The following is a 20989-nucleotide window of genomic DNA, read 5'->3' on the forward strand; positions in this document are numbered from 1 at the left end:
GCATGTTAGAAGTGGAATCAACATCTATGTTGCAGAAGTTTTATTGTGAAAAATTAAAATATGTATTTTGATTTCCATGTCTCAGAAGGAGTTTGCAGGACTTTTTTCTCTGTATATCGTCCTTTGGCCTGAAAAATTAGAAAAAGTGGAGCTAAAATTGATAAGAAAAATAAATAAGAGTCACAATATGGAATCTTTGCTGTCTCTTTTTATTTAAAACTGCATTTAAATGGAGGAGGAAAAAAAAAAAAGAGAGAGATAGGGTTCCTTGAAAACCTGTTACTTTCAAATGCATTCCATATCTGCAGGAAGAATCATTTCAATTTTGCAATAACTGAGCATATGATATCCCAGCTCCCCTGAGGGAATTCTACAGGAACCACAACGATCTTATTTGCATCTTTCTGTTCAAGTATTTCAAGGTTTCCTGTGACATACCTGGGAGATAGCTCCTCATATTCCTAAAGAGCATTGTCAATGTTGCCCAGTGCAATATCAGAAAGAGTAGAAGGAAGTCCAGTTATAAGCTGGTTGACTGTAAGCCTGGTAGATATTTCACAAAGGCCAAAGATATACCTGGGAGTTGGGAAGTATGGGTCAGCTGAGTCCTGAGAAAAATTGCCCCTCATTAATCAAAAAAACCTCACTATCATTAAAGTATGTTGGATGCAAGTACTGAAAGTAGCAAAAGTAAAGGACCATATACCAGCTCCAGAAAACAGTCTCTCATCAGAAATCTGAAGTCATGTGGTTGCTGTTGGAGATTTCAATAACTTGAGTTGAAGTCCATTGCCAAGACTTTCAAAAGCAACTGGTGGGGAGAGGAGATCAGTGGCTTTAGTTGAGCCCAATTTTCCCAGAGTTTGGGTATTCAGCAGTTTCTAAAAATCAGGCCAAGAACTTTTCAAATTGAGAAAACACATTTGACAATTCATGACTGGAAAATGTGGTCAACATAAGGCTGTAGGTACTCACGTCTTCAGAAAATCAGTCCAAGGCTCCCTCATGTTAGAAACCTGAATTTTCCAGAATGAGAAGTCTCTCTGGAAAATGTTAGCCTCAAACTCCATTTTAGCTTTTCTTGCTATTAACATGGGAAGAAAAACATTGTATAATGACTAAATATGATTATTTTGTAGTGGCTCATTTAGCTGAGAAAGTAGAATGATGTGGGAAATAATAGTGTTGCTCTATAGGTGAGGCATAGTTCATTTGTGAAAAGTCAGTGACAAAGCTGTCTAACATTGGATTTCTAATTTAAGGCAGCCTCTTGATACAAGAAATAGTAGTTTTTCCATGACACTATGACTTTGCATCTCATTATTGTAAAATTTGTGCATGTGTTACTCTTTTGTTATTTAAATACAAAGTTAACCTTTCTGCACTCACAAGATATATAAGAAATTAGAATGCAATGATTTCCAAACAGGTTCTTATCCACAACATTTCTTCATTTCTTCTATTTTATTTATTTTTTAATGTATGTACTGAATTCAGAGCTAAAAAAAAAAAAAAAAAAAAAAGAAAAGAAAAAGGACCATTTCTGCCAAATTCTAAGTTATAGATATATTCAATACAGATTTCATATCTAAGCAACAAAACTGAAACTTCCCTTGAAACTTCCCTTCAATTTGGTAAAGCAGCTGAAAATTATGTCTGTCCTAATTGAGCAACTCCAGTATCACAAAACACCAATTCTTTCATAGTTTCCACTGTCTTGCTTTTAAGTATTGGTTCACATTTCCCTTTCCATCCAGTACTGCCCAGACTAGACGGTCTGCTCCATCACTATTTTCAAAGCGAGTAATATATCCTGGATCTTTTGATTGACATTAATTTCCAAGAAAACATAGGGAGGACTAAGATCAGAAACCAGTCTGCTCTGGGGACAGTACCCCATGGTTTGTGGGCTTCTTAGAAAATTCCTGGCTCAGCATCTTCCTCTTGACCATGATCAGTGGGAGCTGTTTACAGGAGAAAATAAAATCAGAACACCTATATATGCAAAATTTGATGACAGGATAATTCATTATATCTCCGATTTCCTCCCTTCTGGTTTAAATTTAAAACAAAATAGAAAGTTGCTTCATCTCTGAGTTTTTCAGACATGAATTGGTGTTGTAATTAATTCCTTTACATTACACGGCTGCAGAGATATTTTTAAGCCACATTAAAATTATTGCGTAATGTTCTGACACGTAATGATTGAGTCTTCACTGATGCTAAGTACATCCCTGAACACTTGGGTGGCATCAGCTGATTGCTGATACACTCAAACTCTTAATTACATTTTTGTTTTATTTTAAGATGTATCCTTTTATTTTATGCCAGGGCTTTGGTTCTCCTCCCATCTTTAGAGGCAATACAGGTTTTTTATAGGTTGATTTTTCTTTTTTCTACCCTGTAAAAGAGAAATCTTCTAGCAAATCATTTTCTATTAAATTTTATAGCACAGAATCTTAGGAACTTCAAGGCCATATTACTCCAAAGAAATGAAGCAAAAGATGACTGAGAGATGTCCTGGAAAAACAGACTCCTGAAGGGTGGCTATCATGACAGAGAGTTCGTAAGACCTATTTTCCCAGGTCTGAGGTTAGGCTTCGCCTCTAGTCAAAAGTTTGGTTGACTTTTACTATTGTTGGTCTCTGCAGATTTGAAAGGTCTGAATTTTAACATAGCCATGCAAGCCAGAGATGTTCTCAAACTCCAGAATATAAGGAATACACTGATACTGAACACCAACATCTGTCTTTTGTGTACTTTCCTGCCCTGGTTGAACACAGCACTAGAACCCAAAGGTTTTTGTCTATATCCTAGAGACCTATTTTAAATTTTCAGAGAACCCTACCAGTATTATTTTTTTTTAAGTATCACATTTAGGTCAGCATATCTGAAGATACCTATATCGTGTACCCAAATACACCATTTTTACATTAAGAGGGTGTTGAAGAACCACTAATCTCCCTTCTCCTAATCGCATGCTCAGTCACAGCCCACACAGCAGCTGGATGGTAGATGAACTCCTGGGTAGCCAGAAGGAACTGCATTCCTGGAAAATGATGAAAATAAGGATTCATTTTTCATTCCCACCACTCTCATTAGCAGATAGTAGTCACTTTTATCACTCCAAATATATTAGTCAGAAGGCTCTCACCACATTGGGGCTTCACTGCGCTGGATGCTGTACAAACGCTCAATGTGTGCATTCCTTCTGTGGAAAGGACAAGAAAATCATTACATCCTTGCCCTAGGCACCTCCCCTTTCCTAAGCCACCCTCTCCACTCCCTGCGTGCATCTCTTGTTAATCATGCCATAGATCTCAGCGACTGGTGGAGATTCAATAAACACAGGTCTGATGCACAGTGATAAGAGAGACTCACAAACCAAAACAAGCAGAGAGCAAAAAAACCCTCTTCCTCTTCAAGCCCTCCCCCCAGCAATTCTCAAAGGAAGTCTCCTCTGCTTGATGGTGTGCTATTGCTCTTCAAGCACCAACAAGTAATTTTTCAGCCCCACTGTGAAAGGAAAGGACCCCAGCACTGTTAGCCCCATAAATTCAACCGGCATGAGTCAAGTTTCAAAAAATCAGGAGATGTATTGCTACTAATAAAACCAAGAAGAACTTGAGATATTTAATTCTTTTCTTTCAAAGTTTTGAGGCGTAAGTGACGTTAGGAACACCACAGTAGGTCTGGAAAGTTGAGGGGGAAGGATTGCCTTCCTACAGGAAAGCTGATGTTCCTTTGTAATTAATTAATTAATTATGCCTCTGGGAGCCAGGGTTAAACCCAACATGCTGGTTAATGCATGGCATATCCTCAAGCTGGGAGGGCTGCAGTAGGGAGCTTCTCAGGCAAGGGAAACCCATCTTCTGCTGGTAGCAACTTTGCCTTTTTTAACCCAAGGAGGTCTGATTTGCACAAAGTTGCCTGCTAAAAGTCAGCTGCCTACTGCAGCTGCCCTTTTATATCCCTTCTCTGGGAGGAGACAGACTCAGACATGTTCTGGGAGGAGCAGTCTGCTAGTCTGGCTCTGACACCTCCCTGAGATACAGTGCTGCAAGAAGCACCTCTGCCGGGGGGCACGGCTGCTTTTGCCAGTTGAGCCAGCACGTTCTAGGAACACCACACCCCACCAATGGGCTCAGCCTCTTCCAGCACCCATTAGTGCCACCCAGCTAACTGCCAACCCAGAGATAAGCTGGACCATATCAGCCACAGATCCAGGCTCCTCACGCAGTCACAGGTTTATGGGGCAGGGTGACGTCTATTTAATGGCTTGTCCATACTGGGAAAGGAGCTTCTTGTGTGTTTGGCCAGTGTTTCATTTTTCAAAACAGATGTTTACATGTATTTCCAGAGGGGAAGCACAATGGTGTGAGTGCTGAGGAAGCCAGGGCTCATCACTGCAAGAGGAACCTCCAGGGTGACCGTGAAGTGATATGGTTCCTCTGTACCCTGAGTTCCTACCTCTGAAATGAGACTAGTAGCTTCCTTGGCTGAGAGGTGTGCTGGAAGGACACACACGGTAGCATTTACGAAGTGTTTGAATACCACTGTTGGGAAGGAAGGGGAGCACCGAAGCACATTTGATGACAGATTTACGTTTCCTTTACAGTTATACGTAAGAGCTGTGCTTAGTGCCAAGTTTCATCTATTGACCCCGAGATTAAAAATTCAATGGATGCATCAAAGGAACCAGATTCTTAAAATGAATGAGATGGCATGCAAATCTCTTAATAGCCTAGCTCAGGGTGATATTGTGCTTCCTGATGGACAGGGCAAAAAGCAGGTGGAACAAGTTTGGATGACATCGAGCTATGATATGAGTGATACTGGCATGCGTGGTGGTGTCATTAAACAAAATTGTACCTCCAGAAGCTCCACCTGGGGTAGTTACAGTATGGGAAGAAAAAAGAAGGAATGAATTAAAGGTGCCTAAACCCACAACTTCTTCATCCCTTGAGAACATTCAAGGTGCTGGGTTATAGCTTGGTCAGAATATGTGACTTTTTTCAGGGAAATGTTGAAAAGGTCTCAGTATCATGCCAACAAGAAAGAAAACCAAAAATGTTCATGAAATGAAAATCCTGGAGCTTTGCCAGCCCAGATTTTAGGGGGTTTAGGAAGAATTTAAATTCTCATAGGGAGGCCAGCAGGCAAAGATCAGTTGTAAGCGATAGAATCAGATGTTACAGATATAAAATAACTCCTTTGAAAAACAGAAATGTCCCATTCCCCATATCAGCTTTGCCGTGACGTGTCCTGACAGAGGCCCAGAAGCATCCTCAGCACAAGACAAGGCAGTGCTCAACAAAAGTGCATTTGGCCAGGAGGACAGAATAATTTTTCCTTGATTTCAGTGGGAGCCGCATCCACTTGAAGCCAAATAATTCTGGTCCTGAGTAATTCGGTGTGTATGCCTGGGTATGCCTCTTGTTCTCTTGCACACACCTACATACACAAACACAGACATTTGCCGCTGACTCACCAGCTTCCCAGCAATCGGTGCTCCCCTTTGCTAGTTAAAACATGCGACTGATACTCTCTCAACCCTGTGGATTAACCCCTGTCTCCTCTATACACCATCACCTATCGCTTGGCAACAGAAAATAGACTCTGATTTGGACCTGATGGGCACTCTTAGTGGTGATGCATGGAGACAGACGGATTTTTTTTTATGAGCTCACTTGACCCTGCTGGAAGTGGAAATACTTGTTGTGTAGTAAATTGAGCAAACATGACACAGACAGTAAGGGAGAGAGACAAGGAGAGAAGGCACAGATAACTGTGAGGGCTTTGTTGATTCCCATGTATCATGAAACTGGGGTGGCACCACCGAAGGAATAGTCTCCCAGAGCTGAGTTTATACCTGTAAAGCTGACCCAGAGATCTGAGCAAAGACAGATAGTAATCTAAAATAAGACAACCTCCAATCCAACTGGTTTCCGAACACTCACGTGTTCAAAAAAAATAGGCTTTTACCTCTCTGAAAGGTACTTGGGAATATTTTCATGATTTTTTTTTTTCTATTTGGGGTAGAGAGGAGAGGAAACATGCTTTTACTGTTGTTTTCCAAGTGCATTACAATATCCCCCCAAACCCATTTTCCTAGAGCAAGGGAACTTGCAAAGTTCGTTGCAGCACTTGCTGGTACATATAAACGGCACCTAAGTCTGCTATTATTGAGCCAAATCAAAAGTATATTAATGAAATAAATGACAGATATAGGACTGGAACTTTTAAAATCCTTTGAGTTGCAACTAAATGACACTCAATATCCTATTTTACTGATACGATATATAATGCTACCTTATTCTACACTGGACCCTGCTTCTACATATACGACAGAGGTCTCAGCTCATGAATTCAGGTTATAAAGAAGTGTATAGAGCCCTTTGGTCTGCAGAAATGGGGTCTTGCCATGTTCTGGGTATGAACTCCTCTGCTCTTTCTTCCCTTGGGGCTACAGAGCATGGAGAACTTTGTCCCAGCGAATGAATTTTACAAAAACAGGTGTTATTTCTTCCTGATGCCTTACCAAGGAGGTGGGACTGGTTTGAAGCTAATATATTCAAATCTCCCATTACCACACAGTTGCTCCATCTTGAACTTCTCCTGTTTAATAACTGGTTTAACACATAGGGAAGCTGGTGCCATCTAGATCTATCAGCCTGTCGCAAGTCTTTGGGACTTCAGCCATCAGGATGCAAACAGCCCAAAGTTTTATTGGCAACCTTGGTGGTTTGACAGGGGAGAAAAGCTGCTGCCTTGGAAATGTCTCAGTGAAAAGTTGGTTGCAGAGTTTAATGTTTCTGTGACTGTCTTGCTTTAACACAGAGGGGAGACTGCAATTTCCCTGGACATTAAGAGTGAGGATGGGTGAGGCTCCATTTCGGAGACTGACAGAGCCGAGTCCTCTCTCACCATCTTTCATTTGTGCTGACATTCTTCACTTAGAAGCAGAGTTTCTTGCTCTTTCTTAGCAGTGGGTGTTTACACCTCTGGGAGATGCATTCAGCAGATAGAGGTTGCAATCCCACATTGTGCAAGGAGGAACAACTTGGCCCCAGAAGTGAGGGGCAGGTTTGCTGCTCCTGACGGCTTGATCAAAGCACTTCTGTCCTCACCTGAAACCTCCCTCCGTCACTGTCACTACAACCACACATGCATCCTTGCCCTATTGCTCTAACAACGTATGTGGAGACTGCCAGTTAATCTAAACTGGTGGCTATTATAAAATAATCTGATCATCCTGGAAGATTAAGCATGCATTAAAGGGAATTGTTTGTCCAAGCATGTAGGTGTAGCTTCTACTGTGATTTTTGCTATTCTGGTTTATGGCAGTTTCCTGGAAGAAATAGGTATTATTTGGAAAGGCACTTTTGGAGAGGTTTCTGCTGCTGTACTTCTATTTATCTGGGACTGTTGTAGTATGGAAAAAATAAGAACAAAAAACACTGAAGAATCACAGCCCTAACCACCCTGACTGTATTATCAATAGATTGTAGACAAGACCTGGCCCAAAGGGAAATTACCAAACTTGTCAAGGCTTGGCACTTAAACACGTTTTTGAACCCAAGTCTGCAAAAGGTGAGAGGTTAGTGATTTAATCCACCAGCATCGCTTCAGTCAGGAAGATGAAAGGCCTGGAAAGAGCAGCACAAACTAATCTGGCTATTTCGTTCCCATTGAATACCGACTTCCAACATCCAGAGACAAAAGACACGGAAAAATAACCTAATGTAGACTGGCACAGGGGCCAGAGCACAAGCAGTTAACATTAATTATGTATTACCCAAGCACTGCAGATAGCACCAAACAGGAAGGGGAAAAACTCATAGCACTATTAATAATGAACATGAAATTTGTAAACTCTCTATGAGGAATAATTTGCATAGCAATATAAACCTAGTGTCTAATGGTGAAAAGCTGGAAACAGTATTCAGGTTAAAAAAATAATCATTATTTTTATATGTTTTAAACTGTAGTTCTATTTATTTATTTATAAGCACGTACTGTGGTCTCTAATTCACAGGTTCCTGACTGTGGAACATAAGCACTTTGCTGCTGCAGATAAGCACATTTGCTGGGCACACGCAATAACAAATCTGGAGCATTTGCTTTGCAACAGTCTTGGATGAACAGTGATTACTAGCGATAGCTGCACTTGTTTGAAGACATAGATGGGATAAGAATGCCATAACCTAAAAAAAAAAGAGCTTTGTTTAGTTTTGTCCTTGTGTTTTAATTTGTCTTGTGAGAAGGCATTGCATTGTGTTGTAGGAGGTCTGGGTTCATTTTTTTCGTAGCAATGGAACCAGATTTCTGTTAGAGCCAGCTTTTGGTCTCAGTGGACAGGAGAAATGCTAACAGTGATTGTCATCCTTGGAGAGCTCGTGTGGCATTGTATCCCGAGGCTTGCAGGAAGGACTCTAATCTTTGGCACTTTGGTGAGGAGAAAGATTCACTCATGGGCAGAGGACACTTAGGATAATGTTAATGGGGCCGCAGTATCTAAACACACTGTATAAATTAAAAACATATCACCAGTTACCAGGGGCAGGCACTGTCCTGACCTAGGTGTGCAGAACACCCTTACCATGGGTAAGACACTGGTTTTCTCATCACCTTTATGCCCAACCTCAGGCTGTTAGGTTTTAGCATGGGAAAAAGCAGCCAAGTTACATTTCTTCTGACTTGAAGAGTACCAAAATATTCAGAATTGCTTAAAACATATAGAAGTAAAAGCAGTTTAAAATGCAGTCTTAAAGGGTTCATCGGGCTTCTCTGGAGCTGCTGAGGCTCATTCAGGAGACTGCAGGAGCTGCACAAATCATGGCAACATTTGTCAGACCCAGGAAACCACAAGGCAAGTTTTTGTCCGGTGACTTCAGTAGAAAAACCTCTTCCCTGCTTTTCCCTGAGCCCAAGAGACCGAGCACTGCTAACCCTCACCTCCAGCAAGCCACCAGCTAGGCTGTTTTGGCAGGGCTGGAGGAAGGGCACGAGCCCATGCTGCTCGTCTGGCTTTGTGCTCGCAGCAGAGGATGGCTCTGCAGGAGCAGTGGCAATTTCCTTATAGCACAGCAGCCTGAAAGAGTGAGCAGGTGAGCCCGAGGCACACAGCAACCTGGTTCTGCTTCCCCAGCTCACGGCGGAGCACACCGCCGTGCCTCGCTTCTGCCCCTCATCTTCACCGGGGAAGCTTCCCGCTGGCAGGGCTGAGTTCCCCCCAGCTGGAGGTTTCATCTATCACAGACACCTCTTGGTGGGTTGTGATTTGATTTGCCAGAGAGGCCTCCCGGGAGTGTATCTCGGGGGTGGGGTCCGGGGGAGGATGGGGAAGGATGTGGTCGTACGCTTGATCAGAAAAGCAATAATGAAAAGTGGATGGAAAAGGGGAGAGAGCAGAGGGAGTTTTCTCATCAATCCTGGGTCCTGTTGGGCCAGCAGCCCCTCTGGTATGTTTAGGGATGCTGTGTGCCTTAACAGCCTCCATTTACTAATGCAGTAATGACCTGCTGGAGGAGGTTTTGGCCGCTGCACTAATTGCATTCCTCTGCTGCACAATAACTTAACACGTTATTAAGATTCCAGAGAAGAGGGTCAGGGAATTCATCTCTCTCCAGTGCTCTCCTGACCCCAGCACCATCTCACAGACACAGGCACACACACACACAAACAAACCTTTCCTGCTTTCCCCAAATCCAATGGAATGCTTTCAAAGGCTGGAAAGCAAATAATCCATCAGTTGCAACACTGGTACAGTCACTTATTTTTCTTCCTATTCTATGTTTTACACCTAATTTTGAATAAGTGCAAGCTCCAGCTCTCCTGCTTTACAGTGCTCTGGCAAAGCAGAAAGGCTCAGATATGGACATGAAATACATTACATTGTATAGAAACAACCTGTGATGCTGCCCCCAGGGTGTAAAGTACCTTACTGGAGAGGAGAGTCAGACTCTCCCCTCCCTTTCAGTTCACACAACAATATTAGGGTGAGCAGGAAGTGATATGAAGAACCAGATCCTCTTCATATAGCAAAGAGCAAGTCAGCCCCAAGGAACAGACTTTGGGGATGAGAAACTCCATCTATCTGTAATTTGGAGGTTTGCTTCAGAAGAGATCTGAGATCTGGCTGGAAAGGAGTGAGGAATGTGATTTGTCAAGAGAGAGGGGCAAGAGATTTAGCCAAGGCCATTCTTCTTCCACTGCAGAACCAGTAAAGAAGTGGGCACTGCTCTTAAAACTCCATTACCTTCCCCAGTCCATTCCTACCTCTGGAAAGTAGGATTTAGGCCCTTCTGTTGCTGTTGCTCTTCCAGACAAAGTAATGTCCTTCTTTTTCCAGTTTGGGTGGTGGCTTCCTTGGGCTCCCAGGCATGACCAGCTGGGTTTGGTGCCTGACATGGAGCAAGCTGGCCACAGATTCATTTGGTGCAAATCAGATATCTCAAAGGTAACACCTCCTTTACCACTACTCAGGTTTTAACAAGCTCTTCCAGCTGGGAGGGATGGACCAAAGCACAGTAGAGGGATGTTTTTTTCTTGAGATTTTTGTTTTGGTTTGTTTCCCAGTTGGATATTGCACAATCTGACCCAATATTGTTTACCCCTTGGATAAATAACTGTTAGAAAGGTATATAAAGAGGCAATAATCATCCCCGTGTGTACATTCATAACTGCTACTTGGCCAAGACAACACAGGCCTTGACTAAAAGCAAAGTGGAGGGTTAAAAGGCCTTGAGAAGTGCCAAAAACAACAAGCAGGGGGAGAAAAAATAAACAGCAGGGTAGCTGAATCATCTTGGATTGTATGGCAAATAAGTGAGCACGGTGGAGGTGACTGTTGTCCGCAGAGCCTCAAGGACATGAGGTACAAGGGGGGACCTGAACGACCTCAGTGCAATCCTTGGATGCCACCATGCTGATGGCAAGCAAAGTGGCTCACCTTGCAAGCCTGCAGTAGTGGTGCTGTGGATTGCCTATCACTGATTTCCTCCTCTTCGTCCTCATTTTTTTAGTCCTCTCTCCTTTGCCCCTGCCAAAAGATGAGAGATCCGATTGCACCTTCTTCAGAGGTAAAGTCTCCCTCGCACGGCAGTTGCAGTGGGTGGGCTGGATCCACCAGGCTGCATTGCCAGCCCTGCCCACCCCAGCTTTCCTAACAATGTATGTAAGCATCCCTCAAGTACTCCCACCAGAAACCTTCTTGAAAGTCTCCTCTGTACTATACAGTGCTCAGGCTGTAATGGCTGTATCAGTCTGTGCTAGATCTGGTTAGTATCCTGCCACTTTTAGGCTATTGGATTTGGAGGGTTAAGAGATTGTTTATTTGGCTCTTGTCAGAATAACATACTATCTCAGCTTATTAAATAAATTAATAGTAGTAATAGTCATAAATAATAATTATGAATGAAAGTATGGGTGAGGTTAAAACTCAGCTGATAGAAGCTTTCCTCTGGCTGGTTGGAACCCCAGTTTGTTTTATAACCAGCCTTGTTTGCTTTGTCTTTATTTGTATCCTCACATATCCATGCAGGAGAGCAAAGAGAATGGAACTGTACAGAACAGTTCAGTTGGAAGGGACCTGCAAAGGTCATCAAGTCCAACTGCCTGCCCACTTCAGTGCTGACCAAAAGGTAGAGTGTATTATTAAGGGCATTATCCACATGCTTCTTGAACACTGGCAGGCATGGAGAATCAGCCACTGGTGGAGGTGGCAGGTTAGGGTTATTTCTACTGCAGAAATACCACAAAGCTTCACAGGACACACCAAGCACGCTGAGCTGACCTGAACTCCACAGACACCTCCATGACTATCCTCTTGGGGCACTGCAAGGAGGCTCAGCCTGCGCCCCTGCAGGTACACGAGGCATCATGTCCTGGTGCCAGCCACCAGTCCCAGCTCACTGCCACCCTCTTGTCCCCTCCCAGCAAGGTCACAGCAGAAATGGCACTCCAGTTATCCTGGGATCTGGAGCAAGCCTGGAGCTGAGCAGCTTTTGGAAAGGGTTACTGCTGTTGTAAAAGAGGCTGTTGGGTCATCAAAAGGAGGTAAAACTTCTTTTTTATTATTATTATTTATTTATCATAAAAAAACCTACAAGTGATTTTTTTTCTCTGTTGCTAGGATCAGGCTGGTCTGAATGCCGTGATTCTCCGCTCCAGTATGATCATGCTCAGGTGCAGAACAAGTTGGGTTTGGATTTTCCCCAGCTAAGCTCATTAATGTATTAGTCACAAACAGACTTCAAGGACACTTGACCTCAGTGTCTCTGCTTTCCTCTCTGATCATCTTCCAGCTTCTGCTTCAGCAACAGAAAACTACAAAGAAAAGAAATGGCAGCGTCAACGAAACGAAGGAAAGCCAAAGATTGGAGCTGTGGTTGGCTGTCAGCTCAGCTAAGCACTGCCTGTGTGCCATGCTCCTCGTAACTATTTCCAGGTTACTCCCAGGTTGTAAAGCCAGGTACTTACATTAAGAAGGATTTTGATCTTTCAGCTGGATGATTTTTTACATCATCTCTCTTCTTGCAGGGCTGTAAAAAGTTTTGTTTAAAAGTAAAATACAGACATTTTAAATGATTAGTATTCTAGTGACTGATAATTAACACAGCTGGGAAAAGTCTGAGAAACAGATATGGTAAACAGCAAAGAAGGACATAAAAAAAAAAAAGAGAGAGAGAACAGACAATATGGGAGAAAATAGAGTGACTTCTGAGCTGTATTTTTTTAACAAAGAGCTTTTCTTCTGACTTCCCAGCTCTGCCATTCCCCAATTGCATTAAAGTGGTTGGCAAGATGAATAATATTTTTAGATGAAATATACTGGCAGAACAACAGGAACTGCAGCCCCTTTACAGTTCTGCTGGAAATTTCTGCTGCTGTTTCTGGTAAATATGGCTGGTGGCAGGACCTGGCTTGTAGCTTTAACCACATGTGGGAAGTTCATGGGGCAAAGATGCCAAGTCTAAAATTAACCCCCTTGAAAAAAAAAAAAAAAAGATTAAAAAAAAAGTGCCTGGGGCAGGGTGAGAGTGTTTAGGTCGTTATTTTTAGTCTTTCATTCTACTAAGACATGTAGAGATTTGGATTAATTAAGGATAAATATATATATATATAAATCTTAACATTTTCTGGACTGAAATGAATAAAGTATTTGCATTAAGTACTGTAGCTTTACATCTTTAGGCGATACCAAGTAAGAGACAAAGCGCCTAGGGCAGAGACTTTCCGCAGCTCCCAATACTGGTGAGAAGCATGGATCTAAGGTGTCCTACGAGCAGTGCATTTCTCTCAGCTCCATTACTGGGACCCCACCAATTTTTGCAAATACCCCAAATCCATTCACAAAATAGAGGATGTGCCATTCATGGGCTTGTGGAAAAGAATTCAAGGATGTAACACAGAAAGGACCAAACTCTGTAAGGCAGATAAAAGGTGGAGCACCAAAACAGTGCTTCTTCAGCTTAAACACATAAACAGTACTTAGGTGTTTATTTTTGTTTATTTCTGATTTTTTTTTTTTTTTTTTGAACAGGTGTCCTGATTTCAGCAGGAATTTAACCCCTGAATTTTGAAACTCTTGGCAAGTTGTCACAGCTGATCCTGGGCACGCTGCTAAACATTTTAAAATACCTTTATTTTAAAATACCAATAAGCCCCTACTAATTCTTTTCTCTGCTAGCAGATACAGACACTACTGTACAATGTACTATATATAAATCTTACTAGAAACAGTCCCTGCTTGAAGAAATTTATGACCTATATTAATAACACAAAAGAACGTCATATTTTTTGCCAATTTACAAAGATGTCAGTTCAGGCACAAATATTTCCCAAAAGCTCCATAAAAAGCCCTTAGAGCTCTGGGATTGAATGCAGGTCTCTAAAATCCTTGCTCAGCCCTTGGCCCCCATTGCCAAGTAATGGACACAGGTGAGGAGGTTGGAATTTAAAAAAAAAAAAAAAAAAGTCTTCCACTGACAGGCAATATGGGAATCCTGTGTATAGCATGGTTTGATTGAAAGATCCTTCTGGCAGTGGAAATATTAGAGAAATAATCCCCTTCCTGGGCTGGGGGTTCCTGCTGCCATTCAATAAGTAAAATCATCTTGGTGAAGAATTCCTGGAAAATAAGACAACAGTGATCAATAATGAATTCCCAGCTGTTACTGGAGAAGGTTTCTGAGCTGTTGCAGATAGGACAAAAATGTTCTCAGGACCATTACCTGAAGTGAAGTTTTAGATCTGAAAGCTAAAATGAAATGAAGTGAGCTTTCAATTAACTTCTCAAAATGCTTGCAGTTCCCAGATTAGGGCAGATGAAAAGATAAATACTGAACAAAGAGCTTTGTTCTGTATTTGAAGCATCTTAATGAACACAAAAAGTTATACAACATATTCAAGGAGTGCTTTGCCTTGTATCAACTGTTCCTTTCTCCAAGCCAATGATGAGATCATGGCCCCTTACGGGTGATCAATTCTTAAGAGTGATATTGGGTGATTTATTGCATGGCCAGAGGCAAGTTGGAGTTTCCCCCTGAACTCTGGAAAATCAACATTGTCACTGATATGAGAGGTAAAAATTCTCATTAGAAAAGCTGTAGTTGTCTGAGAAAAGAGAAAGAAAATTCCATTACTGGAGGTTTTTATGACTTTTGCTACCGACTTCTGTAACATGGGCAAATCATGCAAGTCTTCCCTGATTCTTTCCTCCTGCTCTATGTCAAAGGGTGGCAAACCTCTTCTTAGCTAGGGTGAGGAATGCAGAGTTACAGCAAGTGGTAACTCAGGCATTGCACTGATCACAATAATATTTAACAATGTTGCTGCTCATTAATTGGATTCATTTTTCTTACCTATGGTCCCATCTCAACTACTCAGGAAAAAAAAAAGAAATGATTGCTGAGAAAGTTGCTGTTGCTAAACAGAATGACCAAATATTTCAGAGTCCAAATGGGAAATCTGCAACTTACACAAAGGTTATTTGCTTTCTGTATCTGGAGGTGTAACAACCTCAGGAAGAATGTATGGGGGTTGGGGAAAAGCGTGGAATTAGATGTTCATAAACAATATTTGAGACTTTTACTCTTTCTGGAGTCCAACGGGGATTGCTGAAAGCAGACCCATTTTTTGCAGGTCCCAAGGGTTTGAGGAACCCCTTAGCTTTAGTAAATTATTTGGGGAGAAATAGATTAATCCTCTTCTATTACATGGATTAAATAAGCATGTTTGCAATGTATCTATGATGTATTCTGATCTAGTGTTACAAGCACTTAAATATTGCATAATGGAGTCATACCAGTTCAAATGGGAGAATCAGATTTTTGTGGATCTGAGCCAAAAGCTCATAGACATCAACAGGGAAGCTCTTTACTGATTTCAATGAACTGCAGCTAAGACACCATAAATATAGGAATGCTTTTTATGGCTAGTCCTGCAAACCAGGGAAACTTCGGAGAACTCTAGTTTGTGTCTCATGCATCATTAGCACACTCATGAGCTAAATTATGACTACTGTTAGTCAGAAAGAACATAGCTCACTTCCTAAAACCCTGACTGCAGAACAGTCACAAAAATTTAGAAAAACTGAATTGGGCTTGAGATCTGCAGGGATTAAACAAGTACAAAACCCTGTGAGCACCCATGTAACTTTTTAAACTTACAGTCATTGTTTATTCCTTCCTAATGACCAAACACACAAGCCCAATATTTTCCCTTAATGTATTCAAAGCTTCAAAAGACAGCCAGATTACAAATAAGTCATGGCACGAAGATGTCGTGGTCTAAAATGTTGAGTTTTTCTACTGATTTAATTTGGATAGAATTTCACCCTATTAATTACCACAACTTTCAATCTCTATAAATGCTATTCTGTAATGTTGAATTGTCTAAGCCAGCTCCTACAAATGAATAAAAATGGAATAAAAATTAGAGGAACTGGAAACAGAAGTAGTTGGAGAAGACAACAGTAGCACTTCCACAGCTATGTTTTTAGAGGCAGTCTTCTAAGACCTGATATCTGCGTGAGTCTTGCATGCAGTGACAGTACAATTTTACCTATAGTGCTCAAACCAATAAGACTTTCTTCATCTTCCTTCTGCAGCAAAGTGTCCCAAGCACAGCCATAACCAAGGTATGACACATTGACCACAAAAAGAGAAAGAATGACTCAGCACTTTCCTCTCATGTCCAGCCCATTTCTTTTCTCTCTTATTGCACCCATTACATTTTTAAGAATTGAAAATGAAATCTCACATTGCGGTCATAGTTAGGTCCCCTCAAGATACGTGTGGGACTGCACAGAGAAGTAAATCAGGAAATATGCACTGCTCTTCCTTTTACTTGTTTTCTTTTACTCTTTTTTTTTTTTTTACTCTTTTTTTTTTTTCTCACATAATCTGTATGTGAATTTTCCATCGCTTTCTCCAATGAGTGAGAATGAAAAAAAGAAAAGGAAAGAACATCAAGATCACTTTTACAATACCTCAGTATGAACAACAAACAGAATCAGAAGGAAGGAAGGAAGGAAGGAAGGAAGGAAGGAAGGAAGGAAAAAAAGAAAGAAAGAAAGAAAGAAAGAAGAAAGAAAGAAAGAAAGAAAGAAAGAAAGAAAGAAAGAAAGAAAGAAAGAGAAAGAAAAAAAAAGAAAGAAAAAAAAAAAGAAAGAAAGAAAAGAAAAAACACATAAACCAAATCACAGATTCATGCACTGCATAGATTGCAAACTGGACCTTCAATGTCTACTGCTGTCTCCTCTCTTTATTCCTGGGAAGTGTGGCTCCACTTCCCCACCCTGCAGCAGAGAGAGAATCTTATTTACAACTACCAAACTCAATGTCTGGACTCTTAAACCTAACCTGGTAATGTTAGACTATCCAAACCTTGTTAAAGTCAACAGAAACCCTTTGTCTTAAGTAACTTTGTCTTAAGTAACTGACTATCTTTCTAACCAGCCTTTGCTGCACTAAGCTCATTTTACTTGCCTCCAAGGAGTTGCCTGAATGGACATCCCAGGTTTTCCTCTTTTCTCTGCAGCAGCAGCCTGTCAGTGCAGATCCCCTGCTCTTGAATCTTTCTATTTCATATAAAAGAATTGACTCCTATTTCTACAAATTGCTTTGCCCACATAGTCCCATTCCATGTGTTCCAGCTACCTTTCCTGCTGCCAGTGGAGTAGCAAGGATTAGAGATGTAAAATTCCTAATCATACCAGTTACTAAAAATTCATGGACTGTGCAAGCACAGAAGAAAAGACAATCTCTGCCTTGAAGGGCAAATACAAAGCACCAATGTCTGCATACATTTTAAAGCAGCAATATCCCCTCCACTGGGCCACTACAAACAGTGTCGTGTGAAACGAACAGTGAGGAACATGGTAAAAAAATGAGGACTGTGGTTTTGTTTCAGAGACCACCCTTGAGGAGGGCACCCTGAAGCCTATCCCAGGGCCTTCTAGCAATTATACTCTTTCAGACCTTGATACCAGTTAGCAAGCAGAATATGGGGGAGGGGGGTTGACAGCAGTAATTGATCAGAAATGAGACTATCAGTTGACTCCAGTGGCTACATGATTAATTGTCAGGGTCCAAAAATGCCATTAAAAGCTGCAAATGATGTGAAAATTTGAAGTGAATTTTAAACAAGTATACATTTCCTGACTCGAAGGCACTTTAGCCCTACAGCACTGCAGCTTAGAGACATCTATCTGGCTTTCTTCCGTCAATCGATACCATTAAAGGCCTAAAAAAAGTCTTTTCTCCATATAGTTATAAAATATCAATTACATACATTTTCATTAGCTGAATGCAGTGATCAGGGCTGATTCATTGGTTGTTTGTTTCTCAGTCAGACATTGCTGGCACCCTCCCAGCCATACAACCTTACCCAGTGGGAGCATCCTCTAATCACACTGATGGGGACCTGGGCTTGGCACCATGCTCACACACCAACCATCTGCCTATGACCATATTAAAAGCAGTCACAGAGCACAAAATTGGGGTGCTGGGCTTCAGTTTCTCCTGCCTGTCACCCCTGCAGTGTGTTACCCGCCAGTGCTTGCAGAGGATATTCTGCTGCAGGATTTAAAGCTCCAAGCAGACATTAATGAGTTATGCTAAACTCACTGACACTTCTGTGGAAAGCACTTTTAACTCTGTTTCACTGAGGTAGACGTTTAGATAGAGAAAAGACAAGTCACTTGCCTGAGGGCATGCTCTGATTGAGTATCAGAGACCAAATTAAACCCTGACATTTCTTGGCCCTTAGCTCCATGTTGCAGAGGTTCTGTCTCCTGAAGAAACTGTTGAAAGAGGAACTTAAGCACATGGTCCCTACATTAAATATGCCACCTACCCATCCCTCTGCTTTTAAATACAGCCATGTCAGCACCATAATTCAGATCTCTCTGTCCATGAAAACACACCTTCCTTCACCTCCTTCTTTTCGCCTTATCTCTTTCACATACCCACTAGCATGCATTGCCATCCATCTCATGATCCATCTCACGTTTATGTGGGCCAAAACTCAACTCGAAGTCTTCTCTCAAGAAGGCAAGAGCTGAACATGTCTAGAAACATAGGAATATTTTTAAACCAAGCAGAAACCTGCACGTCCATGTTGAATATGGTTTCAGAAAATGTAACTTTCAGTTTTCATTCAGCACTTCTTCTCAGAAATAACACAAGAAAGGGAAGGCAGAGAAGAAGAAGATTAGGTTTGTTCTTCAGAAGGAATGTGTAAAATGACAGCATTGACTATTACTGGTTTTTAACCTCAGGAAAAAAAAAACATAAACAATGCACAAGCAAAAAGATAACACACCTCTCACACAACCTGCTGGAATTTATGGCTCTGTTTCTTAGATGTCCTCTTCTACAGAAATTATCAGAGATGTCCTAATATTTTCTAACAAAAGAAAAGGAGAATATATCCCTAAAGAACTTGAATGGGGATAGAAAACTAGAGCGTCTATATAAATTCAACAAACTCTAGGTTGTCGTGTCTCATTTAATTTCCCCTTTCCTATCGCTTCAGATAGGAAATCGCTCATAACTTCAGTCCCCCCATTTGATATTTTTTGGCTTTGGAGAACTACCAGACTGTCTAAGGTTATCAGAACAAGCAGACGAAGCACTTCTTGCCTTGAGTTTCTTTCCCTCAGCTGCCACCTCCACTCTGTGGCAGAGGGCAGAGGATGCTGATGCCGGTGTCACAAAGTTGGGGTTACCAAACAGCCTCACCTAGCAAACCTGCTGCTGGGGAGCTACGTCTCATCCTGCTGGTAAAGGTGGATTATGCAAACTTCTCATGCTTAAACACATGGTAGTACACGTAAGAGCATATTGAGACCTCATTTCCAACGATAACCATCTCACTGGCATCCTTGCTGGTAACCTACTGTGGAATAAGATGGTCTCTCTACTGCCCAGGGCCATCTACCTGGGTTTGGAATTGGGAGCTGCAGCTGAAATTGTAATGGGCAGGGAGAGGAGCATCAGCAAAACACCTCAGAGGGAAATAGAAAGTGTGTGTTTTACTGTTATGGTGCAGGACACAGGATGAGTCAAGAAAATATTCCCCCACTGCAAAACTTTTTGAGTGTGCTCAAATTAAAAATATTCTTTGTTGCAGGAAGAAAAAAATCCATTGGTTTTTTTTTCTTTTTTTTTCCAGTTTTCAGCAACTGAAGAAACTGTCCAGCTGGACATTGCTGAAAATATCTGTCTGACAGGCTGCAAACTTTCACTTTTCAGTTGTTAAAAAAGTAGAAAAATGTTTCCCTTGTCGGCTACTGAAAATTGAACACTTTCAATTACCGGGGTTTTATTTCTTTGGAAGTAATTAAAAACCTGACATCTTTTTCCTTGAGGTTTCCTTCTACTTTAATGATGGAAAAATATTTCTAATGGTAAATTTCAACTAGCTCTGCTTCAGAGCTCCCTGTAGCTTCCTCTGATCACCTGCCCTACAGGTAAAATACATCTCAAATAGACCCAAGAACTGTTTCTCTGCGCAGGGGTCATACGAGGTTGCATAGCCTGCATCATTCTGTGTGTGTGTGCTTGAGATCTGGAGATTCAACTATGGGAGAACCAAAGTCCCAAATAAGATGGATGGTCCCATCCCAGTTCTAGTGCTCTCCCAGTACGCCACCACCCAGCTGTGCTGGGAAGTGCTGCATGGACGGCATGCGTGGCTCTGCACCCATGGTCAGCTGAGGTCTTTCCCCAGTAAATCCATCACTGCCAGTACTTAGGTCACAGGACAGCATATGGCTCTGTGCCTGCCACAGCCAGACCTGTCTTCACCACAGCTCAAACACCATTGAAATCTTCACTTCAATCTTGCTTAGCTATTCCAGAAGAAGAGAGTGTGGTTTAAGGTTGCTCTGTGTCTTGGCTTCTGCTCTGCATCTGCCAGGAACTGCACATGCTGGGGTTACATCCACACAGGGATCTGCGTTTATAGGCAAGTCCACTGCCTAGAGCCATAAAGGAACTGAGTCAGCCTGGTCTGCTGGATCTAGCCCTCCGAGGCTTGCAAGTTCTTCCAAGCCCATGTCTCACTGGAGTGTTTTTGGCCAGATGGGAAGAAGTGAGATGTTTAGTGGTAAAAATGACACCATTTTTGATTAAGGGAAATGGTGAAGTTTCTCTCGAGGGCAAAAAATTGTAAATTCCCATGAAAATATATCTTCCCTGTGAGAAACTCCTAACTAAGAGAAAGCAGAGTTTTACAGGGCTCTTGTCTGCCAAGGAGCTGTGCAGATGTGACTCATTTGCTCTCCCCAGGCCAAAAGTTTGTTGGTGCCTAGAAAGAGGCTTAAGCCTCCCTACAGACACACGGAGGCTCTCCACAAGGAGCAGCACCACAGGCCAGGTTCCAGCTGAGAGAAACCCTCTTCACCCCTTCCATGTGCTGTGTGGTTAACAGCAGGGATAATATGGGCAGAGGACCATCTGCAAAGCTCGTTGCATGT

General features: G+C 41.8%; 1 long non-coding RNA gene across 1 annotated transcript; it reads right to left on the reverse strand.

Annotated features, from left to right (window-relative positions):
• Nucleotides 1-288: 288 nt before the first annotated feature.
• On the reverse strand, nt 289-4054 carry LOC308178784. The gene is made up of 4 exons (XR_013939966.1): nt 3727-4054; nt 3155-3211; nt 2901-3049; nt 289-1964 (listed from the first exon to the last, which is right to left on the reverse strand). It is a non-coding gene; the product is annotated as an uncharacterized lncRNA (long non-coding RNA).
• Between the last annotated feature and the right edge of the window lie 16935 nt (nt 4055-20989).

Source organism: Anser brachyrhynchus (assembly GCF_964034855.1).
Source record: "Anser brachyrhynchus genome assembly, chromosome: 16".
Classification (NCBI taxonomy): Eukaryota; Metazoa; Chordata; class Aves; order Anseriformes; family Anatidae; genus Anser; species Anser brachyrhynchus.